General features: G+C 42.3%; 1 non-coding gene across 1 annotated transcript; it reads right to left on the bottom strand.

The window, feature by feature from the left end:
* Nucleotides 1-24,348: 24,348 nt before the first annotated feature.
* Nucleotides 24,349-24,467, bottom strand: LOC126101983 (5S ribosomal RNA). The gene has a single exon (XR_007522685.1). It is a non-coding gene; the product is annotated as a 5S ribosomal RNA (ribosomal RNA).
* Nucleotides 24,468-24,973: the final 506 nt, after the last annotated feature.

The raw sequence follows: 24,973 nt of genomic DNA on the forward strand, positions 1-24,973 counted from the left end.
CTTGTTGAAAAGAACTATAAATATAGATCTGCTTGTGCTGTTTCGCATACCCACAACCTGCGATGGTCTGAGCCTATATGACCTACAGAGGATGGAAGTACCTCTTAAAATCATGCAAATTTTTAAGGTAGTGATAATGATGAGCGAACAGAAACGTCTTATTGAATGATTAATAAGGGTGACCCAATCAGGCATGAAAATAAGGTTACCACACGACACCGTTGAGGGGGGGATAATCTATATGAAACAGAAACATGTGGTCACTCTAAAAATCGAGTTTGTTATCGTAAAGTGTCGACACTTTAACTACCCCCAAAGATAAGTAAACGAAATTTAACACCCTGAGCATGATAAAAGCATAATAATGAGAACAATTCACGGGTATGGCTAATAATAGCAAGATCAATTAATGATTTGGTTAAAAAGAGAATACAGAAAACTAAGTGTGATCACATTAAGATCCCCAAAGTGCGTGATGAAAGCAGCTAGCCAGATACAAAGTATTACAGCTAAGCAATTGGCTTCTAACTAACTTCGTGTCCCCACCAAAATGATGATTGCAAAGGCAGCCCTTCTCACCGCACTCCGCAGCATGAATACGGAAAGCCGCAGCGACAATGGCTGGAGATTTTGAGTTCATCTCGCCCTCCCTACTCAGTACTAAAGCGGAGATATCCTTCTATAAGAAAGCAAGGCTCATCTAATAGCAAGTACTTATTCTTTAGTTCCCCAGTGGCAACCCAACAACTGTTCAGTCTTCCATCGCCTAGCACTGAAACTTGGCTGTTTCTGCTAGAGCGGACATTGCGAATTCCGCCCAGTATTAATTTGATAATAGGGTAAAACAAACTGCTACTCCTGTGGATTTCGTTATTATTAACCATTAGTGTTGTGGTATGGGGAGAAGGCAAAGAAACCCCTCCCACTCAACGGTACAATTATGATATTAAAAAACTAAAAGCCCGCCTCGATTGCGAAAAAAGCACCTAGTGTTAAGTGTTAACCCAGGTTTCGGCGTAGATAACTACACCTTCTTCAGAACACCAATAAAACCCACAAGTGCCTAAGAACACCTTTGTGGAGCGTATACCATTAAATTAAGTAGTGGTTTTGACTTTGTACATGTGTTCTGTTTGTGTTTTCCTTTTCTTTTCCGTTTATAAATATACAGCTATGGTGTTCTTTTAATCATTGACAAAGGTCTTCTTAGGCACTTGTGGGTTTTATTGTTATTCTGAAGAAAGTGTAGTTATCTACGCCGAAACCTGGGTTAGCACTTAACACTAGGTGCTTTTATCGCAATCGAGATGGGTTTTTAGTTTTTTAATATATTAACGATTGCTGACGCGCTGCGACGTTGAAGGTACAATTATGAAGCTGACATATAAGAAGGTCTGCATCTAGGCAAGTGTGAGAAAGTACGTGCCCTATAGAAAATAGCATTATGAGCCAATGAGGAAAACTAATCCAGAAGTTTGAATCAAAAGTTCTTCTGTAGCGTGGTTGCTGAGGCCAATGATGTTTCTCACGCTGCAGCGTCCCTGAAAGGCTTTAAGTAAGATTCTGTCCCATAACAGGCAGCTTGAAAAGCTTTAAGCTGTGCAGGAAAATAAAAATCCCTCACCGTAATAAAAGAGCATGGGAGAGAAGAACGAATTAGTTAGCCACTTACTGGTCATACTAAATACTGTCTGCAGTTAATGATGTAGTGAATGTGTGCGGCACTGCATTGACCGAAGGGGAGGAGCATATAACATCATGAAATATGTTGCATGACAGTTCTGGGGAAAAGCTGCCACGTAACTTGAGCTACTGCTGGTCATAGTCGCTTTGTAATATAATATTAAAGAAAACTGGCCTTGACATATACGAATAAATCCACTGGAATAGCAGTCTTGTGAGAGACATTTCATTTCACAGCTTTCATCCAATTATCACTTTCACATTCAGATAGATAATAGATTCAATAAATTTGTAACAGCTTGAACACTGTTAATTTTGCGTAAGATACTTCACTCTAACTACACTGATACACAGCAACTCAGACAAATCCGAATGTAACTTACCTGTCAAAACAGTTGTAAAATGTTATTGTGATTTTTTTTTGTACCTGTGTATGTGCGTGTGTATAGAATTAAATCACTGGTTATAGGAAAGAGCAGAAGTGATACTTAGCCACTTAAAGATTTAGCGGAGGCAGTTTGAATACCTCCGATCTATTTTGATGACACAATAGTAAGCTTGGTCGTAGCATTTCGTTTCTTGGGTACCGTTAATGGCAGTTTGTAGTCCATCAGGCATTTCTTCATACGTATATAAGTGAAAGAGCAGTATTCAGGCATACTTCAGTGGCATTCAATCGAACGAGAGCAGTATTCCGGTGATAGTCAGATAGTCAATCAGTCATAATAAATTAATAACAATTTTAACACACTCTCAACTTCTGCTACTAAAACATTATTTGAGATCCAGTAATTGGCACGCACTGCCAGGTTAAGGCACATACACTGTCAAATTCTGGTGTTAGACTAGTATTTCAGTAATGAATTAGTTTCTGTCAACTATCACTGCCTTGGATGCATAGCATTGTAGTCACCACTGTGCGACAGCATAAGTTAGCAACAGATGATGACAAACGTTTTATACTGCAAGATAAATTTAATACCCTTACTTGGGGTCCCCGTAATGTCAGAGTGACTTTCAAAAGTACTTGAAATCATAGCAACCCTCATTTCCTGTCCATCAGAATGTATATTACTACTGTTCAGTATGCCATTTCATCGAAGGGGCATGTAGGTTGCACCGTGTGACAGCATAAGTCAGCGTTATCAGTAAAAATGATGAACATTTCGTACTGCAAGATAAAATTAATGTCCCGGCGTGAGCGTCAACATAATGTCTGACCGATTTTGATATAAGTTTTAGCCGAAGCAAGCCGATTTTTTACATATAATACAGGCAATTTAAACATGAGCATAACATTCTTTACTTTGGTACAATGATCAAACTACTCTCATCAAGAAGTGCACTTCATAATGTAAGTTATATCAGCAGATGTGCCGTGCTTTTTGATTGTATAAAACAATTTTGTGCGTATTTTGATGCATGATACAGACAGTTTTATTTCAGTGCAAGGATCGTAGTTTTGAGATATCAAACTTTCCTCTAAGTGCGGAAGATTGTTCCATCGTTGATTATGGCTTTGTTGTATTTCGTGTAGGAATCATTACGAAGTTATTCCTGCACATTATAAAAATATGTAGTTTAAGCGATGCAATGCATTTAACAGCTCGCAAAGACGTGTAATTTTTCGTACAGTTTGTTATGCTAAAGTGTTTGAAAATGTGACATCGATGTATAGAACTCCAGTGCAATATATCTGCAGTTATGTTCAAGATTTGTTGAGGTAAAGTGCTGCGATTATGTTCAAGATCAAAGCTTATTAAAAACCTATATTATACAGTCATTAATCGCAGTTATATTACTTTAGTGTAGCACATGATGCATTATCTACTTCTCCCCTAAAAAGTACTTGGTGAAGTGAAGTGTTGCTGAGAGAAATTCTAACGATGTCATGTAATGAAATTCCAGCATTTGTACCGTTGCCACGAGTCGGCATATTTTTAACATGAAGTCACTGGACACTAGCGCCACCCCGAGTCGGTGGCGAAAAGTTCACTCAGCAGTGGCTGGGGCAGTCAGTGTCACCGAGCAGTGTGAGACGGAAGGAAGTGACTTCATCCAAAGAAGATGTCACATGGTTGTTGGATGAACTTGCGTACGCCACCCGAGTGGAACTACCGAGCGAGGTGGCGCAGTGGTTAGACACTGGACTCGCATTCGGGAGGACGACGGTTCAATCCCGAGTCCGGCCATCCTGATTTAGGTTTTCCGTGATTTCCCTAAATCACTCCAGGCCAATGCCGGGATGGTTCCTCTGAAAGGGCACGGCCGACTTCCTTCCCCATCCTTCCCTAATCCGATGAGACCGATGACCACGCTGTCTGGTCTCCTTCCCCCAACCAACCAACCAACCAACCAACCAACCCGAGTGGAACTGGTGTAAGTTCTGCTGGATAATTGTGTGCCCTGTCGTTTGGAAGGGAAAGCTACCAGGATGTGCTCGATGGTGACATTCCTGATGGTATACGCTTGTGGAACTGCAATAAGGACTGAGTCTGCTCAACTAGAAGATGTAATTGAACACTGTGTTGAAACCATATGCGAAAACTCTTAAACAAACTTTATGGCAAGAGAGTGTACATTCCATTAGTTTTGTTTTATGCAAACTAGAATTCACCTTTTGTTTATTGATAGTCTACACATGGGTACCTGTCTAATGAAGCTTGAGTTAATATGTACTGTGCTATTTTACTGCAATAAGAGAGTGTGTTATCAGCATGGTGATTGGACCTGCGCAGCTTTCGTACACTGTGGGCACTGGAGCTCTTTGTGCACCCTTACTGAACCTAGCATGACTCTTTCACTTGTATCAAGTTACACTGTGCTCATTTAACATTTCAGTTTGCACTATGAGTGAGAGTGTCTGCCACTGCCACACACACACACACACACACACACACACACACACACACACACACACACACGTGTTTGTCTGTTTTTTGTCTGTGTGTATATTAGCCCAGTCTAATCTAAATCTAATATAGTAGGTGCATAGCAGGGGGATGTTATGAGCGCTGCTGTGTCTGAGAGGGCATGCTATATTAATTATAAATATTATCAAGTCTTCACAATATGTCAGATTAAGATTGGGTGCTATATGCTTGCTTATACAGCGCTATGGCCAGTGTTGGTTAGCAGTTATTAAGATTTTGGGGAATTATTTAAGGTACTTTGAAATTGCGGCCATTTCGCTAGAAGTGTATGTTAGGCGAGTGCTGGCACTATAGTGCATTGGTGTGGGTGGTCATTGGTTGTATGACAAGACACAGATACGGTTTTCTCTGCAGACGAGCCCCTACGTTGCAATTAACCTGTGTACTGTCAAGCTATAGCGATTTGCGTCCTGAAATATGTTGTATACCGACCAAAGGACCAAACAGAGCAGATTTTACTGTTATGTAAATATGTCACCTGCTGTTTGCTGGAAAGAATATAACGTATGTTATGTGGCCAATCTGGTTTAATGTTTACAGATGATTAATTTGTTTTAAAATTTCTAGCTTATTCTCCTGAAATGTTGAATTAATCTGGTAGGTGTTTTCAAATAATAAATTATTTCAACTTTCAAACTGTTACCATGCACTTATTGTACCGAAGTCTGCTCCACACCATCCATTGGTACAGTACCACCCATAACACAGCCTCAAGTACACGTAATATCGAAATGACAGTACCTTCATGTATTTTGAAAAATATTACATACAATTTAAACATGAGCCAAGTTATATCAGTTCTGTCAATGTATTCACGTATTTTTAATAATTAATCGAATACTTTTAAACATGGAGCGATTTTTAAGTCGTTACTTACTATTGAACATGGAGACAGATTTGGATCATTGGATTCTTTTGAATATGACACCAAAATTTAAATTGTTCAAATACTTGAGAACGTGGTGCGAAATTCATATTGTTTCGATACGTTTCAACATGTTGTCTTGGATTGAAATGTCAGACAGTTTACAAAGTGCATCCGGACTAGTTTCGTCGTGTTGAATTTGTTTAGTTTCCGGCTATCACTGTCTTGAATTTCTGATTATTCCACAACCACTATCTTGCAGTTTTTAAATCTTGCACCACGTTAATCTTGCATTTTTATGTTTTTCGTCAACGCCATGTTGCTTTTTTTAGTTTATCACCACCGACATCTTGGGTTTTTTGGTGACTTTTGCGCTCGAAGTGTACGTCAAAGTCAGCGCAGCTATTCTACCAAGTATAATCCCCTCGATACAAGTAACTTTTATGGAAGAGAAATAACATATGTGAGGCATGAGTCGGGCTTGTACAGCTAGATGAGGCATTGTTACCAAGCTTTATCTGTGAGTTGTTGGTTGCCTGCAGCTCAAGGAGCAGCGTTACCGACCTGGATTGTTAATAATAAAATTACATACTGCTGAAGTGGGATGCGCCTAAATTGCTGTCTAAGGCGTTGCATTGTTTAGGGATTTGATTGCATCCACTGAGTTCAGTTCACTTAATAGACGAACTGCACTCAATTTCCTATAAGTACACGAATAAATTATTGTGAAGTGGGTGTCACTGTAAATGTTTGTAGACGAGACCAAGTATCTTTGTGTTAAAGACTGGAAGTTTATTTAAGCAAATTCCATAAAAATAGTTCAATTGTGCCTATTGTGAATTTGAACTGGTTTTAACAGCCATGTATTGACCCAAGTGTGCTTCGAACAAAATACTTGAGTTCGTAGAGTGTCTTGCGAGCTTCCATACTGTGTAGCAGTGGGATAACACTGTAGAATTTGTAAGTTCTGAGCACTGATGCTTTAAGTAAATTACTACTTGGCAAACGAAAAATAAATACAAGTAACAACAGTTCGTTGCACATGAAAAAAAAAAAAAAAACAAGATCCCACTCTGGCTATCACAAGCATTTATAAGTCCTGACTGAGCCACCAGATGCAAATAAATACGAGCCCTGATTGTTTGTCAAACCACAAATAAAGTCCTGACTGTGGGTAAGTCGTGAAAAACTTCCAAAATTGCAGATATTAGCTCTCAGAAATGCACTGCAGAATTCCGAAAGTCCACGAAAGCACTGAGATATTGTAATGTGGACGCTACTTGAATGATAGTGTTCTTTACGAGTTCGCCTCAATCGGGATTTGTATTTCTTTTTGGCAGGTGCATCAGTCTCGACTTATAATTATTTGTGTTGGCCACAAAGAGGACTTGTGTTCATTTCGCGGTGACTCAGAAGCGAAAATTTTATGTGCTGAAGGCGTGGCACGTAAACTGTCCCAACTGAAATGCGCTGCCGATTCGCCGAACAGCATAGCACAATAAGGCTGGAAACGGATTTGAAGTGCTATTGGAATCGATTACTCGTAACTATCTGTTAAGAAACTCAGAAATTGTTCAAGCACAGATCTGCAAATTTGGGGGAATGCAGCAGGGTGAAGTTAAAAACCGTTAATATTTCGACAGGAGCCAACCCTGCCATTTTCAAGGCAAAACAGCAGCAAGTAAGCGTTGTGCAAGGAAATTTAAAACCTCGGTTTGGAGAGAAACTCCAAAACACAACACACAAACACACACACACACACACACACACACACACACACACGCACACGCACACGCACACACACTATAAACACTAGCGCCATCACAAACCAAAGATGACCGACGTCAGGAGTTATCGATAGTGAAGTTAATAATCAACGGGTGAGGTAACATTGCATTAACTGATGGTAGTGAGGATTTGAACGAGTTTTTAGAATATTAGAATTGAATCCATGATTGCGCAGTGTTATTACATAATTATTTATAGCGCCTAAATTTTCTTACTGACTATCGAAGTGGAATCTGATTGTAAGGGGAAATTAACTCTCTTTTCTGCTAGTGCAGTCAGATTCCTTCTAACTTCAATAAAATTTGAAAAATGGCAACTTTCGTTACTAAAACATCATTTTCCTGAAAAGAACCTAACGAATATTGTAAAACCTTGGAGAGGGATTCTCAGAAGAACTGCAACTTTTACAAAATGATTGTGTAAAACGTATATTCTACAAATGTGTGTTGTGTATGATAGTCTCCTGACAGAAGCTGCATAACATTTTCTTAGATTTTCCTGGTGATTATTTGTCATCTAGCAGAATCTGGTGTAATACCTGTGCCCATATCTTCCCAACACAGTTGTAACTCGGGCTCTTCATCAGCCATTTCCTGAGACGAGAAACACCTCATTAAGACGCCGAGATACTACGTCGAAGTCTACCGGCGGCACACCCTACTCTACGAGATGAAAGGTGCTGGACTACTAATACACAGATTAAAAAAACGTTTTGCATCAACCCGCTTCCCAGAACTCCTGAAGACAAATGTTGACTGTGGATATTGTATCACAGACACAGTCCCTTTGACTGTTGATACATGTCATTAAACCCGCCCAGTTGTAAACAATCATGAATGAGCTGCGCCTATTAGACGGAAGGGGTCCGACAGCAGATCAGTTCCAGTCATTCCACCAGGAAGGAGGTACACGGCTATTGTTGTCTGTAGTTCAACCATGCCCAGCCGGTGAGTACCGCGGTTCGATCGCGTACGCATTGTTACTTTGTGCCAGGAAGGGCTTTCAACAAGAGAAACGTCCAGGTGTCTCGGAGTGAACGAAAGCGATGTTGGGCATGACATGCTTCGCTCAGGCCGCCCAAGGGCTACTACTGCAGTGGATGACGGCTACCTACGGATTATGGCTCGGAGGAATCCTGACAGTAACGCCACCACGTTGAATAATGCTTTTCGTGCAGCCACAGGACGTCGTGTTACGACTCAGACTGTGCGCAATACGCCGCATGATGCGCAACTTCACTCCCGACGTCCATGTCGAGGTCCATCTGTGAAAGCACGACGCCATGCAGCGCGGTACAGATGGGCCGAACAACATGCCGAATGGACCGTTCAGGATTGGCATCAAGTTCTCTTCACCGATGATTGTCGCATATGCCATCAATCAGTCAATCGTCGGAGACGTGTGTGGAGGCAACCCGGTCAGGCTGAACGCCTTAGACCCTCTGTCGAGCGAGTGCAGCAAGGTGGAGGTTCCCTGCTGTTTTTAGTCCAGTCAAATTGCAGATATACCTTGCAAAAGGTGGGGTAGAAGAGTTCATTTCTTCAACTCGTTCATATGGTTGGAAAGATTAGAAAACCGAGTTTTGCCAACAAAATTTCGCTTGGGAAAACTTTCTGCAGTCAAAAAACTTGGAAAATTTCTGCCTTTTTTCAGTTTTTTCAAAATATCTCAGTTTCATTTGTTCCAATAGCTTTAACGTCTATTTTCTTTTTTAAAGAGCACACAATTCCCTACAAAACACACATGCACTCACACACACACACACACACACACACACACACACACACACACACACACACACACACACATACACACGCACACGAAATAAATTGTCTCAGGAAACTGAACTATTATTAGCTGCAATAGGCAACCTAATTAGGTAGGTAATTATTCTTGTGTATAAAAGCCACACAGTTGACATTAAAAATAAGTAGCTTTATTACAATTAAAATACATTGTCAGTTACTAAAAAATGTTGACAGTTCTGGGTATGTAATACTTGTAATATCGCACATTAGCGCACTTGAGACAGATATGAGCATCACTTCCAACGTTTTGATGGGCCAGGTTCCTTAGTGTCACCAGAAATACCTTGAGTTACGGATTCACGGTCTGTACCTAGAGCTGATCCTAAATTGACCTCTTCTTTAAACAGCGAGTCAGCCTCAGCAAGTTCGTTGATTTCGTCAGTGGTTTCCTCAACATCCTCCATAACATCTTCTTCACTGTCTTCATATAAAAATTTTGGCACGTTTTCACATTTGACCCCAATACATTTCTTGCAAATTGAAGAACATTTCAAACCCGCTTTTCTGCAGGAGCACGCTCCGCCACAGTTCAGCTAGCATGAGCATGAAACAATGTGAAGAAGTGGTTCAGGTGCTGGATCTCGGCTCATTATAACGGGTATTGGACCGTGGTCACTGTGATTCCAGCCCCATTTCTCAGGAGGCTTCCAGTTTCCCATCCAACTTTGGACTTGTTCGTAAGTCCGCAACGAATGATGTTGTGCAGCATCTAGTGTAGGTGGCAACCGTGCAAGATTCAGTTTGCTTTTTGTGGCAGACTTGGCGAATAGCTGGTACCGCAAATGGTCTAGTGTGTGGGAACTGCTGACACCTCCACTATACAATTCGATAGTAACCTGTTCTGTTGCTGTTATTATTTCTTCACGGGTAGCATGTGGTTTATTGAACGTGCAAAGCGCTGAGGTTAGGTGTTCATTTTTCGCAACAATATTACAGCACTTAATTTTTCCTTGACTAAAAAAAACGGATGTTGTATCACATCCGCTAAAGGCGTGAGTGAACAGAATATATTCACTGTCAAACTTGTAAGATGCAGTGGAAAACCACTTGTCTTCTGCATTTCCTCTTCCTGGCTTTAATAAAAATAAGTTTTCAATGCCTTGCCCCAAACCGGTCATGAGCACAAGCAGGTCAACATCTTCTCCGACAATGACAACACTTCCAAAATCTTTGGTTCTTGAAATGACAGATGTTACAATCATAACGTCAGCATCTTCTTGTGCCTTGTGCACTTCAACGCTACACTCCAGAAATTCCTTTTTAAGAAGTGTGATCAAACGCATCTTGTTTCGTTCGTTGTACAAGAATTTGTCCTGAGGGACTCGGTTCACCATCTCTGATTCAACCACAACGTCAACCGAAGAATGTTTTTTGGACCTACGAATCCTCTCAGCACTCTTTGTGCTACATTTGTCTCCCTCACATGGATACCCATCGAATACAGTAGCAAATTGAGATCCAAATTGACGTTGCAGGTAAGAAACATAGCTTTGGGCTACTGAGTTGAAGCAAACATTTCGAGTCCAAGTCACTTTGTGGATAAGGTACCCTCCATCAAAATTTCGTTTGGCATATGGCAGTCTTAACTGCTTGGTTAAAAAGTCATCAGAATTCCCTTTTCAACGTAAGAAGCAGTTCTCTTTGAAACTGAACTGACCTTTTTCCTGCGACCGACGTAGCACGCCTGTTGATTCCTGAGGATGTCAAAGGCTAGCTGCTATCATTCTCTCATTCTTGTAGCATGCTTCATGCACCATCACTTCACTGAGCGTTTCCAAAAAACGGGTGTGAGCAGACTCCCTGCGTTTAGCACTACAATCGTTAAGTGTGCTCAGTCCTTTCTTTTTCACATTGCATCCACCACTCACCACAGTTTTTTCTCAAATGAAACACAAATTCATGTAAGACATACTTATTTTCAGCACCACAACATATACTGAATGGAAGCGACTCCAAACTGTAATACCCTTATTTTTGTGTGCTAATAGCTGTCAGCGCGCTGTGAACAATCACTAGAGATAATTGCCTTCCGCCCGCCAAAGAATAAATACGCTTTTGTCCCCTAAAGAACAATTCCTACATACTTTTTCTTATAACTGATCATTAACGTCAATCAGCTGTAGAAAATTTACGGCACCTGCGTGCAATCGTATTACATATTGTACCACAAATAAACTTCACGCAATCCGACTTGAATGTGTTCGTAATTACTGAATATGATGCTGTTTGTCCTGGCCCTGCAGCAGAGTGAGATGGTAAATTCCAATGAATAACATGACGAGTAATATGTTTATACTACAGAAATAGAAACTGAAATAACAGTGTTCAAAAATTAGGTAATTTGCCACTTTGATCGAAATTTGAAAAATTGGTATTTTTTGACACGCTGTAGCTCCTTAGGTATTGGGGGTAGAAAAAAATGGTAAAAATCAAATTTGTAGAGAATTTTGTGCTCTTCAAAAAAGAAAATAGACGTTAAAGCGATAGGAGCAAATGAAACTGAGATATTTTGAAAAAAAATGAAAAATGTCCAAAATTTTCGAATATTTTTGACTGCAGAAAGTTTTCCCACGAGAAATTTTGTTGGCAAAACTTGGTTTTCTAACCTTTCCAAAAATATGAACGCGTTAAAAAAATAAAATCTTCTACCTCACCTTTTGCAAGGTACAGGCTTTTTTCCTGACAGTTTCACTGGAATATTTGGGGTATCATTATGTGGGGCTGATGTACTCCGCTGGTGGTCATGGATGCACCGTAACGGCTGTACGATACCATCCACAGACCAATAGTGCAACCTTATCGGCAGCATACCTGTGAGGCCATTCGTCTTCATGGACGACAATTCGCGCCCCCATCGTGCACATCTGACTTCATTCAGGATAACAACATCTCTCGACTAGAGAGGCCAGTTTGTACTCCAGACATGAACCCTGTCGAAAATGCCTGGGATGTACTGAAAAGGGCTGTTTATGGACGACGTGGCCCACCAACCACTCTGAGGGACCTACGCCCAATCGCCATTGCGGAGTGGGACAATATAGACCAACAATGCCTTGATGAATTTGTTGCGGATAGTATGCTACGACGAATACAAGCATGCATCAATGCAAAGGTACGTGCTACTGAGTATTAGAGGTACAGCAATCTGGACCACTACGTCTGAAGGTCTCAATGTTTGGTGGTCCAACATGTGTGGTTTTCATGAACAATAAAAAGGGCGGAAATGATGTTTATGTTGATGTCTATTCCAATTTTCTGTATTGATTTCGGAACTCTCGCAACGGAGGTGATGCAGAACATTTTTTGATGTGTGTAGTAATAATTGATAGGATTCAACCGTTTTATGTCCTACACGAAACTGAACAACACGTTTTGAGAGAAAATGCTGTCGTCACCCGGTTATCACAGGTCATGAAGTGAAACATTAATGTGATGGTAGGCTTTTTAGTAGTTTAACCTCATGAGATGAGTTTCACAACCTCATGATGAGAGTCTTGTCCCTGAAAACCGGTTTTGAGATGTGTTTAGGAGATAAAGCAGTTGAATGTTCTCAATTACTACTGTTAAAATATAACAGTCGATACGTCAGATCCTTAAAATAGATAATATTAAACTGGTGCATTGCTATTAAATGTAACTGCCTTCTTTGATAAATTAAACAGACGTGTAATTTACTTTAAATAAACGTGTCATATCGCCTCAAAATTATGTTGTCACCAAAGCAGATATGTCAGAATATGCGTCTTGCTAATCTCTTTAATGTGACACTTCGATCGTTACTGTATCAGCCTCAGTTAAATATTTATTAATTTTCCAAGATTTCCCAGTCATCATATCTTCACCCTACTGCAATTCAGTAGATTTACTTGATATCGACTCATATGTGGTGTCGCAATGTTCAGCATGTTGCGCTTTGTAAAAGGATTTATCTAGCTTCAAAGTGTGTTATGTGGTTGTCGCCATACAGTTAGTTACCATAAGTAACACACATGCTGAAATGAGGAGTACAGTTGAAGTTCCTGGCCTACCAGAACATGATGTTTCGCTGTGGGACCCGTTGGCTCTGCACTGACACCCACCAACGGCCGAGCTACAACCTCATTACTGCTGAAAGCTCCATGCCAACTCTCACCTGAGCTGGCCAGTTTCAACTCACCGCTGCTCACGAGAGCTCGTGGCCTCACGCAGATACTGTGCCTCATATAGTTCCTCATAGATCAAAGACTTTATTTTGGCTTCTTTACTGCGATCGACTGAGCCAGTTCCTAAAAAGCAAACTCGTTAACGTTTGGCAAACTTTCAGTGCCACCACTGTATTTTTGGGCGCGATGATGAAAATAAAGAGAAGCCTTATAACAGCTGGGAGCGAGATCACTGTCATATCATTGACAACCGGCATATTTACGCTCAGGGAGCCGAGTCAGCTGAGCCTCCACGATACTGAAGACACACCAAAAGACAGTGTTACTGCGGGACTGGCTGGCCTACTTCCATACTTTCGAGCGATGAACTCATTATACCATGCAAGGTTAGAAGTCGTTCATCACACAACAAATGAGCAGCTAACCAATATAAATACCTCTCAAGTCTAGCAAATGGTGTTCCATTCTGGCAGCAGTAACCACAAGAAGAGGGCTACACTAGGCAAGAATGCAGCATGATTCTGCAAACAGCTTTCACGAATTTGGGCTTTCTGCCTCCTTGGACTTGGCACCTCCCCACTTTTGGGTCACTCTGGCCACAACAGATTTCTGCCCTGCAGGACAGCTGTCTAAGATGGAGGTGGCGCGTCTGCTCGCCCTCCTACAATGCAGCGGGGTCCTGGTGCAGCGCGCCTTCACCAGCAAGGGCGAGTTTCACTTCTGAGATTGTGACACCCCCCGCAAGTGGGCCCTGCACTTGCTGCAACCAGTTACGCCACGTATAGCCTGTGACGGTGCCACTGTGCAGGCCCTGGGTGTCAGCATTCCTCCAGCTGCTGACGTCCCAGGTGCTGGCCTCAGCAGTCCTCCTGTGTACTGTCCTCACCACGTTCCGAAGGAGGACATGGATACTGCGAAGTAGCACTACGAGTGTTCTAGCGTTTAGTCTGAATAAAATGTTTGGGTAGTGATGCCATTTTCATCGGTCACCGATAGTCAGCATCCTGTAAACAACCCTCTGCCAACATCCTGTCAAAAACTCACCTTCACAACCCCAAAAAAAAAAACACTGCTCCTGTTGAGACTGTCCACCTCGGCCCACTACAACCCTCAAGGGTCAACATCAGACTATCTGGAGGTAATACCAGAGACTGAATAAATAAATATCACGGGCATGGATGTGTGTGATGTCCTTAGTTAGGTTTAAGTAGTTCTAAGTTCTAGGGGACTTATGACCACAGCAGTTGAGTCCCATAGTGCTCAGAGCCATTTGAACCATTTTTTTTAACCAGTCGTCCAGTTCCTCGACAGTAAAAATCCGCTCCTTATTCATGGAGTCATTCGAGAAATGCTGTGTGAATGTCTTTATCGTAGAAATATCTCTTTCTTCCCAGATGGTCTTTCAGACTTCCGAAAACATGAAAATCACATGTTGCAAGATCTGGAATTCCCGATCAGCACCAGTCAGATCTATGCGGTCCTGTTCAAATTTTTGGTACCGTTTTACTACGGCTGGACGTCACTTTGCATGTAATCCACATACGGACAGAAATTCACGGTCAATATGTATGCAATTTAGACGTTTTGCCCGCAAGAATTGTACTTCTCATTTTGAGCACCTTTCCAGTTCCCGCGCCATTCCAATGGCGCACTGTGCTGTGCCTTTTATCCGTACCGCTGCAGAACTGTGTCATCAAGAAACCCGAAAAATGTGCTCTTTAATGACAATGCGCTGCTGTTGCTGCGCAATCGCCGTACCGTGGGACGAAATGTGTAATTTATTTTCTGAAGTCCCTATGTACACTACTGGCCATTAAAATTGCTACACCACGAAGATGACGTGCTACGGACGCGAAATTTAATCGACAAGAAGAAGATGCACTGATCTAGCGACCAATTATAGTTTGTGACGATCCTGACCCTCGTCATACGAAACACATGTTATATCATCTATGACTATTTCCAGATCTCTCTTTCTTTGGCCAGTCCTTCTTTTTGTGAGCTGTCATGGTTCGGTATGAACGTTCCCTCGCTTATGTGCATGTTCACGGAATTTGGACACTTGGATCTTTCGACTGGAAAGGCAGGCCATAGGTTCCCATTACGGTGTTACGTCTCTTGTTTCAGCGGTGCATGTAATTTTTTTCCCTGCTGAATACTTTTTAACCATTTCCAAGCGTCCTGCGGTGTTTGAAAATTGTCCAGTTAATAAACGATTTGCACACTCATAACAAACAATTTTACCTTTAAGAGACCTCTCGCGCTCATTCCGACTAATCCTCGCTACACCACCTCTTCTGCTCCTCACTCCACACTCCAGTTATGCCAGTCAATTGACGTAACAGGATTTCCCACCAAGTTGCTAAATTAGGGTGTGCCAGGTTTCAAATAAAAAATCCCGCATAAAATGCTCTGGCGGTCGTAACATTTATTTCCGTATAATGTCATGCTTATTTCACACCTGACTGTGATTTGCATAGATGAAAATAGCCAAGTTGCGTTGTAGGTCACGGTAAACTGTAGGTCAAACGCCCTCCTGTAACATGCTGGGTTTAAAGATCAGGGTGTAACTTCCCACCTCTCACTTGCTCATCAATTTAATACAATTTGGCTCAAGAATATTATTTACCAATACATATAATTTCAGCCATTACGCGTTTTAAGGCACATTATATAATAAATGCAAGTCCGTTGGTGTTGAAATCCTAAATAATTCGAACTTTGGCTTCTGTAGTTGAAACATTAGACGCCAAATCGAATATGCTCATTATCTTTCGATTTGATTTCCATTGTTGCAAATGTCATGTTAAGACTAGCTTTTCCTTTCCAAAATAGTCAGTAATTCCACTGAGTTAATTTACAAAACTTCGTGATGAAAGTAACTTTCGCGTGATACGTCACTGCCATGTACCATAGCTCGATGAAACTTCGACCGTACGTAGAAAGAACTGCCACAGTATGCTACAGAAGGTAAACGAAGGAAATACGCGATGAGACGAACAGAAATGAGACTTTTATTCAAGAATAATAATTACACTGAAGTCGCCGTGATTTATCGTGGTCACTTGGACATTACAAAAGGCGAGACGTGGTTCTTAATAGGGTGTGTGATCACTACGGACGGCACTGCTTGCTCTGCATCTTGCTACAAGCTTGGCAAGGAGTCAGGGCCGAACGCCCCCTGAAAAGACGCGCCTGTGGAAGGGCTACTGTGTCACAATAACGTTGACTGGTGAGAGTAACATTTTCAAAGATTTGGAGGTCAGTACACACACGAAACGTTATGTCTTCCCACAGCGTAACACTGGACCACTAGAACGATCACGTTTGATAATGTTCCTGCGTGCACTGCGTGTTCCCATCTCTCGCCATATGAGGGTACGTCCGGAATCACTACTCGGACTGAATTTTCTATCCGAAAAGAGCACGCGACCTCACTCGTCGTTCGTCCAAGTCCCTGTGCTCCTGGCACCATTGCAAACGAAGCCGCCGATGTGCGGGTGTCAACGGAACACAACGTACTGGTCGTCGGAGAAAGGGACAACCTTCACGCAGCAGCCGGGCCACTGTGGATCGTAAGATTCTGTGCCTTGCAGTCCTGTTAAATGTGGTTGCAATTGGACCTGTAATTGACTAGGGTTCCTTCTTACCAGTCCCTCAATGTATCTGCCACCTGCTGCTGTAGTTGCCGTGCTCAGCCACCTCCTATCCTTCCGCAGCAGTACCTGTCGTTCGGGACGCTCCCCATGCACGTTAAACAGCGCTATGAACAATACCAGACTCCTGCGCTACACTTGTCACACTTTGTCCTTCATCAGTTTCCTGGTGTATCTTCCTCCTGTGCAGGCATCCAAATCTTGTCTCCACTTTGTAATGAAGATCACCGTCGCGGTGCACCGCAACTGCTCCGTAAGTGACACAAACAGTCTTTTCCCTTTCTTCAACTCCCTCGTGCTGTGGGGCCAGCCCCATTTGGCGCTGTGGTGTCGCTTGCAACGTCCAGCTTACTCTGTTCCACTGGGAGCTACGTGCTCCCCTCACCCCTCCCCCCTTTTTCATTCCTTGCCACCGAGTTATTGCAATCTGCTCCTTAGGTTTTGTAGAGTAATGTAGCTTCATTATGAATTAGTGCTCTATTCCTGTCTTAACGGGGGAGTTATCGGGAATATTTTACCAATACAGAGAGCCCGATGACATTTTTCAACTACAGGCGACATGTGCTTTCAGAGCACATCATCTGCCTTTACTACAGTGGTTTCCATTGATTTCGGCGGTAAGGGTTTTGTTTTATACAGAAAACAGGTTGCTCTGCGAGAGAATGTGAGTAGAAACTTTGCTTATGAGTGGGGGGGCAGTCTTAGAGAGAGAGACGAGGACTTGAGTTACATCTTGTCATGGAGTAAGATATACGAGGGCAGTTCAATAAGAAATGCAACACATTTTTTTTCTGAAACAGGGGTTGTTTTATTCAGCATTGAAATGCACCAGGTTATTCCCCAATCTTTTAGCTACACAACACTATTTTTCAACGTAATCTCCATTCAATGCTACGGCCTTACGCCACCTTGAAATGAGGGCCTGTATGCCTGCACGGTACCATTCCACTGGTCGATGTCGGAGCCAACGTCGTACTGCATCAATAACTTTTTCATCATCCGCGTAGTGCCTCCCACGGATTGCGTCCTTCATTGGGCCAAACATATGGAAATCCGACGGTGCGAGATCGGGGCTGTAGGGTGCATGAGGAAGAACAGTCCACTGAAGTTTTGTGAGCTCCTATCGGGTGCGAAGACTTGTGTGAGGTCTTGCGTTGTCATGAAGAAGGAGAAGTTCGTTCAGATTTTTGTGCCTACGAACACGCTGAAGTCGTTTCTTCAATTTCTGAAGAGTAGCACAATACACTTCAGAGTTGATCGTTTGACCAAGGGGAAGGACATCGAACAGAATAACCCCTTCAGCGTCCCAGAAGACTGTAACCATGACTTTACCGGCTGAGGGTATGGCTTTAAACTTTTTCTTGGTAGGGGAGTGGGTGTGGCGCCACTCCATTGATTGCCGTTTTGTTTCAGGTTCGAAGTGATGAACCCATGTTTCATCGCCTGTAACAATCTTTGACAAGAAATTGTCACCCTCAGCCACATGACGAGCAAGCAATTCCGCACAGATGGTTCTCCTTTGCTCTTTATGGTGTTCGGTTAGACAACGAGGGACCCAGCGGGAACAAACCTTTGAATATCCCAACTGGTGAACAATTGTGACAGCACTACCAACAGAGATGTCAAGTTGAGCACTGAGTTGTTTGATGGTGATCCGTCGATCATCTCGAACGAGTGTGTTCGCACGCTCCGCCATTGCAGGAGTCACAGCTGTGCATGGCCGGCCCGCACGCGGGAATCAGACAGTCTTGCTTGACCTTGCGGCGATGATGACACACGCTTTGCCCAACGACTCACCGTGCTTTTGTCCACTGCCAGATCACCGTAGACATTCTGCAAGCGCCTATGAATATCTGAGATGCCCTGCTTTTCCGCCAAAAGAAACTCGATCACTGCCCGTTGTTTGCAACGCACATCCGTTACAGAAGCCATTTTAACAGCTCCGTACAGCGCTGCCACCTGTCGGAAGTCAATGAAACTATACGAGACGAAGCGGGAATGTTTGAAAATATTCCACAAGAAATTTCCGGTTTTTTCAACCAAAATTGGCCGAGAAAAAAAATGTGTTGCATTACTTATTGAACTGCCCTTGTAGTTAGGTCGTGCTGTGTGCTATCAATTATTTTATTATATTATTTTTCATTTATGGAGAGATACGTTGTAAATTCATACAGAATCTATTGTAATAGTGCACTCGCTGATACATCCATCCATAGTACCAATCACAACTGGAATAGTAATTAATTTGCCTTGGATGAAAGGGCATTACGGCGCTCTCCATAATGAAGCTGTGACAACCTCGCTAGGAGGAGCATTATGGAAGGACAGTTCCACTCAGTACCAATCCCTTCTACTGATTTCAACACGGCGGTCAAAAAAGCTACTTAACCCAACTGGAATAGTAATTAATTTGCTTTGGATAAAAGGGCATTACGGCGCTCTCGATAATGAAGCTGTGACGACCTCGCTAGGAGGAGCATTACGGAAGGACAGTTCCACTCAATACCAATCTCCTCTACTGATTTCAACACGGCGGGTAAAAAAGCTACTTATCACAACTGGAATAGTAATTAATTTGCTTTGGATAAAAGGGCATTACGGCGCTCTGCATAATGAAGCTGTGACAACCTCGCTAGGAGGAGCATTACGGAAGGACAGTTCCACTCAGTACCAATTTCTTCTACTGATTTCAACACGACGGTCAAGAGAGCTACTTATCATTACTGGAATTGTGATTGGCATGTATCCCAGCGTTATAATGGTGACCACCTGGTGGCCATACAACCGAATCGAACGTCTTTTCGCAGCCATGGTTCACTTTGGTGAAGCATAATAGAAGTCATATGCCCTCTCTCATCCGCATGAGGCTGAGACATGGGCGTTATCCTGCCCAATTATAATGGCTGAAAATCATCACTTCTGGCCACTGTCATCAGAACTAACCGGCGTTGGCAGAACGGAATCACGTCATATTTTCGTTTGCCAAGTACTCGGATACACAGGCGGTCTCGTACAAGAAACTGGTTGTGAGGGGGCTTTAACTGGTATCCAGTTTTGTACTTGTTCTCCCAGAGAATCAGCCCTTTTCGAAAAGTGGGACATCTGTTTGTATTTTTATTTTGCATTAAGAACTTATATTTGTACAGGACGTCATTGTCTAGCTTTTAGTTGTAAGTTGCTCTAGATGTTATTCTCTTATATAACCTCCTCGGTTCGAAACCTGGGTTTTAATTTTGTGTTTTTAGTTTATGGTAGGAAAATACCTTTGTACTTCACACTCTCGTCGTTGTTCTACGCGGAAAATTGCACTAGTGTTGACTTGCCACTGTTGTAACTACTGCCGGCTGTATGGTGTTAGCCTTTTGGTGTGTTTATTTTACATTAAGGCATTTCTATGTCGAACTCTTTGTATTGTTCGACTATGGAAAATGTGGTGTCACCGCCAGACACCACACTTGCTAGGTGGTAGCCTTTAAATTAGCCGCGGTCCGTTAGTATACGTCGGACCCGCGTGTCGCCACTATCAGCGATTGCAGACCGAGCGCCGCCACACGGCAGGTCTACAGAGACTTCCTAGCACTCGCCCCAGTTGTACAACCGACTTTGCTAGCGATGGTTCACTTACAAAATACGCTCTCATTTGCCGAGACGATAGTTAGCATAGCCTTCAGCTACGTCATTTGCTACGACCTAGCAAGGCGCCATGTTCAGTTACTATTGATATTGTGAATAATGTACAGTCAAGAGCGACGTTCACCATTTATGGATTAAAGTTAAGTGTTCCACCAGCTACGTCCGTTTTTTCTAAAGTCTAATTTCCTTGTCCTGTTCCAGACCTCACGCCAGCCTGCGTGAGCAAAAACGGGTGCCTTTTGGCTTCCTCTAGTAACCCGATGTTGGCTCTCCTGCCAACCCACAACAGAAAATGCAGTTATATTCACATGACACTTTTGTAGCTATTCTATATTCCGACATAATTGTCGTAGAGAGTGTGACTAAAATATAACTTAAATGTTAGTTTGACAAGACAATAGTGAAGCGATAGTCACACTACATAAAACTTTTTCTTTCAGAAAAGAGGTTACATTACCGGTTTCAACGAACTACGTCGTCATTTTCAAACGTAAAACATAAGTTGGTGAATACATGATGAGAATTATAACCATGTTGTTGTTGTTGTGGTCTTCAGTCCTGAGACTGGTTTGATGCAGCTCTCCATGCTACTCTATCCTGTGCAAGCTTCTTCATCTCCCAGTATCTATTGCAACCTACATCCTTCTGAATCTGCTTAGTGTATTCATCTCTTGGTCTCCCTCTACGATTTTTACCCTCCACACTGCCCTCCAATGCTAAATTTGTGATCCCTTGATACCTCAAAACATGTCCTACCAACCGATCCCTTCTTCTAGTCAAGTTGTGCCACAAACTTCTCTTCTCCCCAATCCTATTCAATACCTCCTCATTAGTTACGTGATCTACCCACCTTATCTTCAGCATTCTTCTGTAGCACCACATTTCGAAAGCTTCTATTCTCTTCTTGTCTAAACTAGTTATCGTCCATGTTTCACTTCCATACATGGCTACACTCCATGCAAATACTTTCAGAAACGACTTCCTGACACTTAAATCTATACCCGATGTTAACAAATTCCTCTTCTTGAGAAACGCTTTCCTTGCCATTGCCAGTCTACAATTTATATCCTCTCTACTTCGACCATCATCGGTTATTTTACTCCCTAAATAGCAAAACTCCTTTACTACTTTAAGTGTCTCATTTCCTAATCTAATTCCCTCAGCATCACCCGACTTAATTTGACTACATTCCATTATCCTCATTTTGCTTTTGTTGATGTTCATCTTATATCCTCCTTTCAAGACACTGTCCATTCCGTTCAACTGCTCTTCCAAGTCCTTTGCTGTCTCTGACAGAATTACAATGTCATCGGCGAACCTCAACGTTTTTATTTCTTCTCCATGAATTTTAATACCTACTCCGAACTTTTCTTTTGTTTCCTTTACTGCTTGCTCAATATACAGATTGAATAACATCGGGGAGAGGCTACAACCCTGTCTTACTCCTTTCCCAACCACTGCTTCCCTTTCATGCCCCTCGACTCTTATAACTGCCATCTGGTTTCTGTACAAACTGTAAATAGCCTTTCGCTCCCTGTATTTTACCCCTGCCACCTTCAGAATTTGAAAGAGAGTATTCCAGCTAACATTGTCAAAAGCTTTCTCTAAGTCTACAAATGCTAGAAACGTAGGTTTGCCTTTTCTTAATCTTTCTTCTAAGATAAGTCGTAAGGTCAGTATTGCCTCACGTGTTCCAACATTTCTACGGAATCCAAACTGATCTTCCCCGAGGTCGGCTTCTACTAGTTTTTCCATTCGTCTGTAAAGAATTCGTGTTAGTATTTTGCAGCTGTGGCTTATTAAACTGATTGTTCGGTAATTTTCACATCTGTCAACACCTGCTTTCTTTGGGATTGGAATTATTATATTCTTCTTGAAGTCTGAGGGTATTTCACCTGTTTCATACATCTTGCTCACCAGATGGTAGAGTTTTGTCAGGACTGGCTCTCCCAAGGCCGTCAGTAGTTCCAATGGAATGTTGTCTACTCCGGGGGCCTTGTTTCGACTCAGATCTTTCAGTGCTCTGTCAAACTCTTCACGCAGTATCGTATCCCCCATTTCATCTTCATCTACATCCTCTTCCATTTCCATAATATTGTCCACAAGTACATCGCCCTTGTATAGACCCTCTATATAATGCTTCCACCTTTCTGCTTTCCCTTCTTTGCTTAGAACTGGGTTTCCATCTGAGCTCTTGATGTTCATACAAGTGGCTCTCTTTTCTCCAAAGGTCTCTTTATTTTTCCTGTAGGCAGTATCTATCTTACCCCTAGTGAGATAAGCCTCTACATCCTTACATTTGTCCTCTAGCCAACCCTGCTTAGCCATTTTGCACTTCCTGTCGATCTCATTTTTGAGACGTCTGTATTCCTTTTTGCCTGCTTCATTTACTGCATTTTTATATTTTCTCCTTTTATCAATTAAATTCAATATTTCTTCTGTTACCCAAAGACTTCTACTAGCCCTCGTCTATTTACCTACTTGATCCTCTGCTGCCTTCACCACTTCATCCCTCAAAGCTACCCATTCCTCTTCTACTGTATTTCTTTCCCCCATTCCTGTCAATTATTCCCTTATGCTCTCCCTGAAACACTGTACAACCTCTGGTTCTTTCAGTTTATCCAGGTCCCATCTCCTTAAATTCCCACCTTTTTGCAGTTTCTTCAGTTTTAATCTACAGGTCATAACCAACAGATTGTGGTCAGAGTCCACATCTGCCCCTGGAAATGTCTTACAATTTAAAACCTGGTTCCTAAATCTCTGTCTTACCATTATATAATCTATCTGATTCCTTTTAGTATCTCCAGGGTTCTTCCATGTATACAACCTTCTATCATGATTCTTAAACCAAGTGTTAGCTATGATTAAGTTGTGCTCTGTGCAAAATTCTACCAGGCGGCTCCCTCTTTTATTTCTTAGCCCCAGTCCATATTCACCTACTACGTTTCCTTCTCTCCCTTTTCCTACTGATGAATTCCAGTCACCCATGACTATTAAATTTTCGTCTCCCTTCACTATCTGAATAATTTCTTTTATTTTATCATACATTTCTTCAATTTCTTCGTCATCTGCAGAGCTAGTTGGCATATAAACTTGTACTACTGTAGTAGGTGTGGGCGTCGTATCTATCTTGGCCACAATAATGCGTTCACTATGCTGTTTGTAGTAGCTTACCCGCATTCCTATTTTCCTATTCATTATTAAACCTACTCCTGCATTACCCCTATTTGACTTTGTGTTTATAACCCTGTAGTCACCTGACCAGAAGTCTTATTCCTCCTGCCACCGAACTTCACTAATTCCCACTATATCTAACTTTAACCTGTCCATTTCCCTTTTTAAATTTTCTAACCTACCTGCCCGATTAAGAGATCTGACATTCCACGCTCCGATCCGTAGAACGCCAGTTTTCTTTCTCCTGATAACGACATCTTCTTGAGTAGTCCCCGCCCGGAGATCCGAATGGGGGACTATTTTACCTCCGGAATATTTTACCCAAGAGGACGCCATCATCATTTAATCATACAGTAAAGCTGCATGCCCTCGGGAAAAATTACGGCCGTAGTTTCCCCTTGCTTTCAGCCGTTCGCAGTACCAGCACAGCAAGGCCGTTTTGGTTATTATCACAAGGCCAGATCAGTCAATCATCCAGACTGTTGCCCCTGCAACTACTGAAAAGGCTGCTGCCTCTCTTCAGGAACCACACGTTTGTCTGGCCTCTCAACAGATACCTCTCCGTTGTGGTTGTACCTACGGTTCGGCTATCTGTATCGCTGAGGCACGCAAGCCTCCCCACCAACGGCAAGGTCCATGGTTCATGGGGGGAGGATTATGAAGGGGAGCCAACAGCACCCGGTGTTCCCAGGCGGTCACCCATCCAAGTTCTAACCGGGCCCGATGTTGCTTAACTTCGGTGATCGGACGAGAACCGGTGTAATCAACATGGTATGGCCGTTGGCATTATAACCATACATCTTACAAAAATTACGTGAAATAATGAGACAAGGCAACCAAGTCACGCCCACGCTTGCCCAAACGTTCATTCCATGTCCTAATGTAAAAATTGCCAACCATTATTGCTGTGACGCAACGATTGTATGTCTTGTGTTCATTTAACTGTCCCTGTGTGTGGTTTTGTGTGTGCGCTAATTTTACGGCTTTTATCTCCATTTTACAGTCACCCCCTTTTTGTCTATTGTCTTCCATAAAGTTTCCCCCTTTTTTTAATCTATGTACACCATATTTTCTCCTTTATGTTATTTTTAAATGTCTTCTGTTGTATGTTCTATGTCTTTCGAATGAAGAGGAGCGCATATGCTGCTGCCAGCCCGCCCCGATGGGGAACTGAAATGCAATAAAGAAAAAAAAGTTAGCATGCTACGAGGGTTGTTCCTCCACACCTACATATCCCTCATCCGTCATATCCTCTGTTATGCCAGCGTTGCTTGGATCTCCACACCGAATG

The sequence above is a fragment of the Schistocerca cancellata genome, chromosome 9, assembly GCF_023864275.1.
Source record: "Schistocerca cancellata isolate TAMUIC-IGC-003103 chromosome 9, iqSchCanc2.1, whole genome shotgun sequence".
Taxonomy (NCBI): Eukaryota; Metazoa; Arthropoda; class Insecta; order Orthoptera; family Acrididae; genus Schistocerca; species Schistocerca cancellata.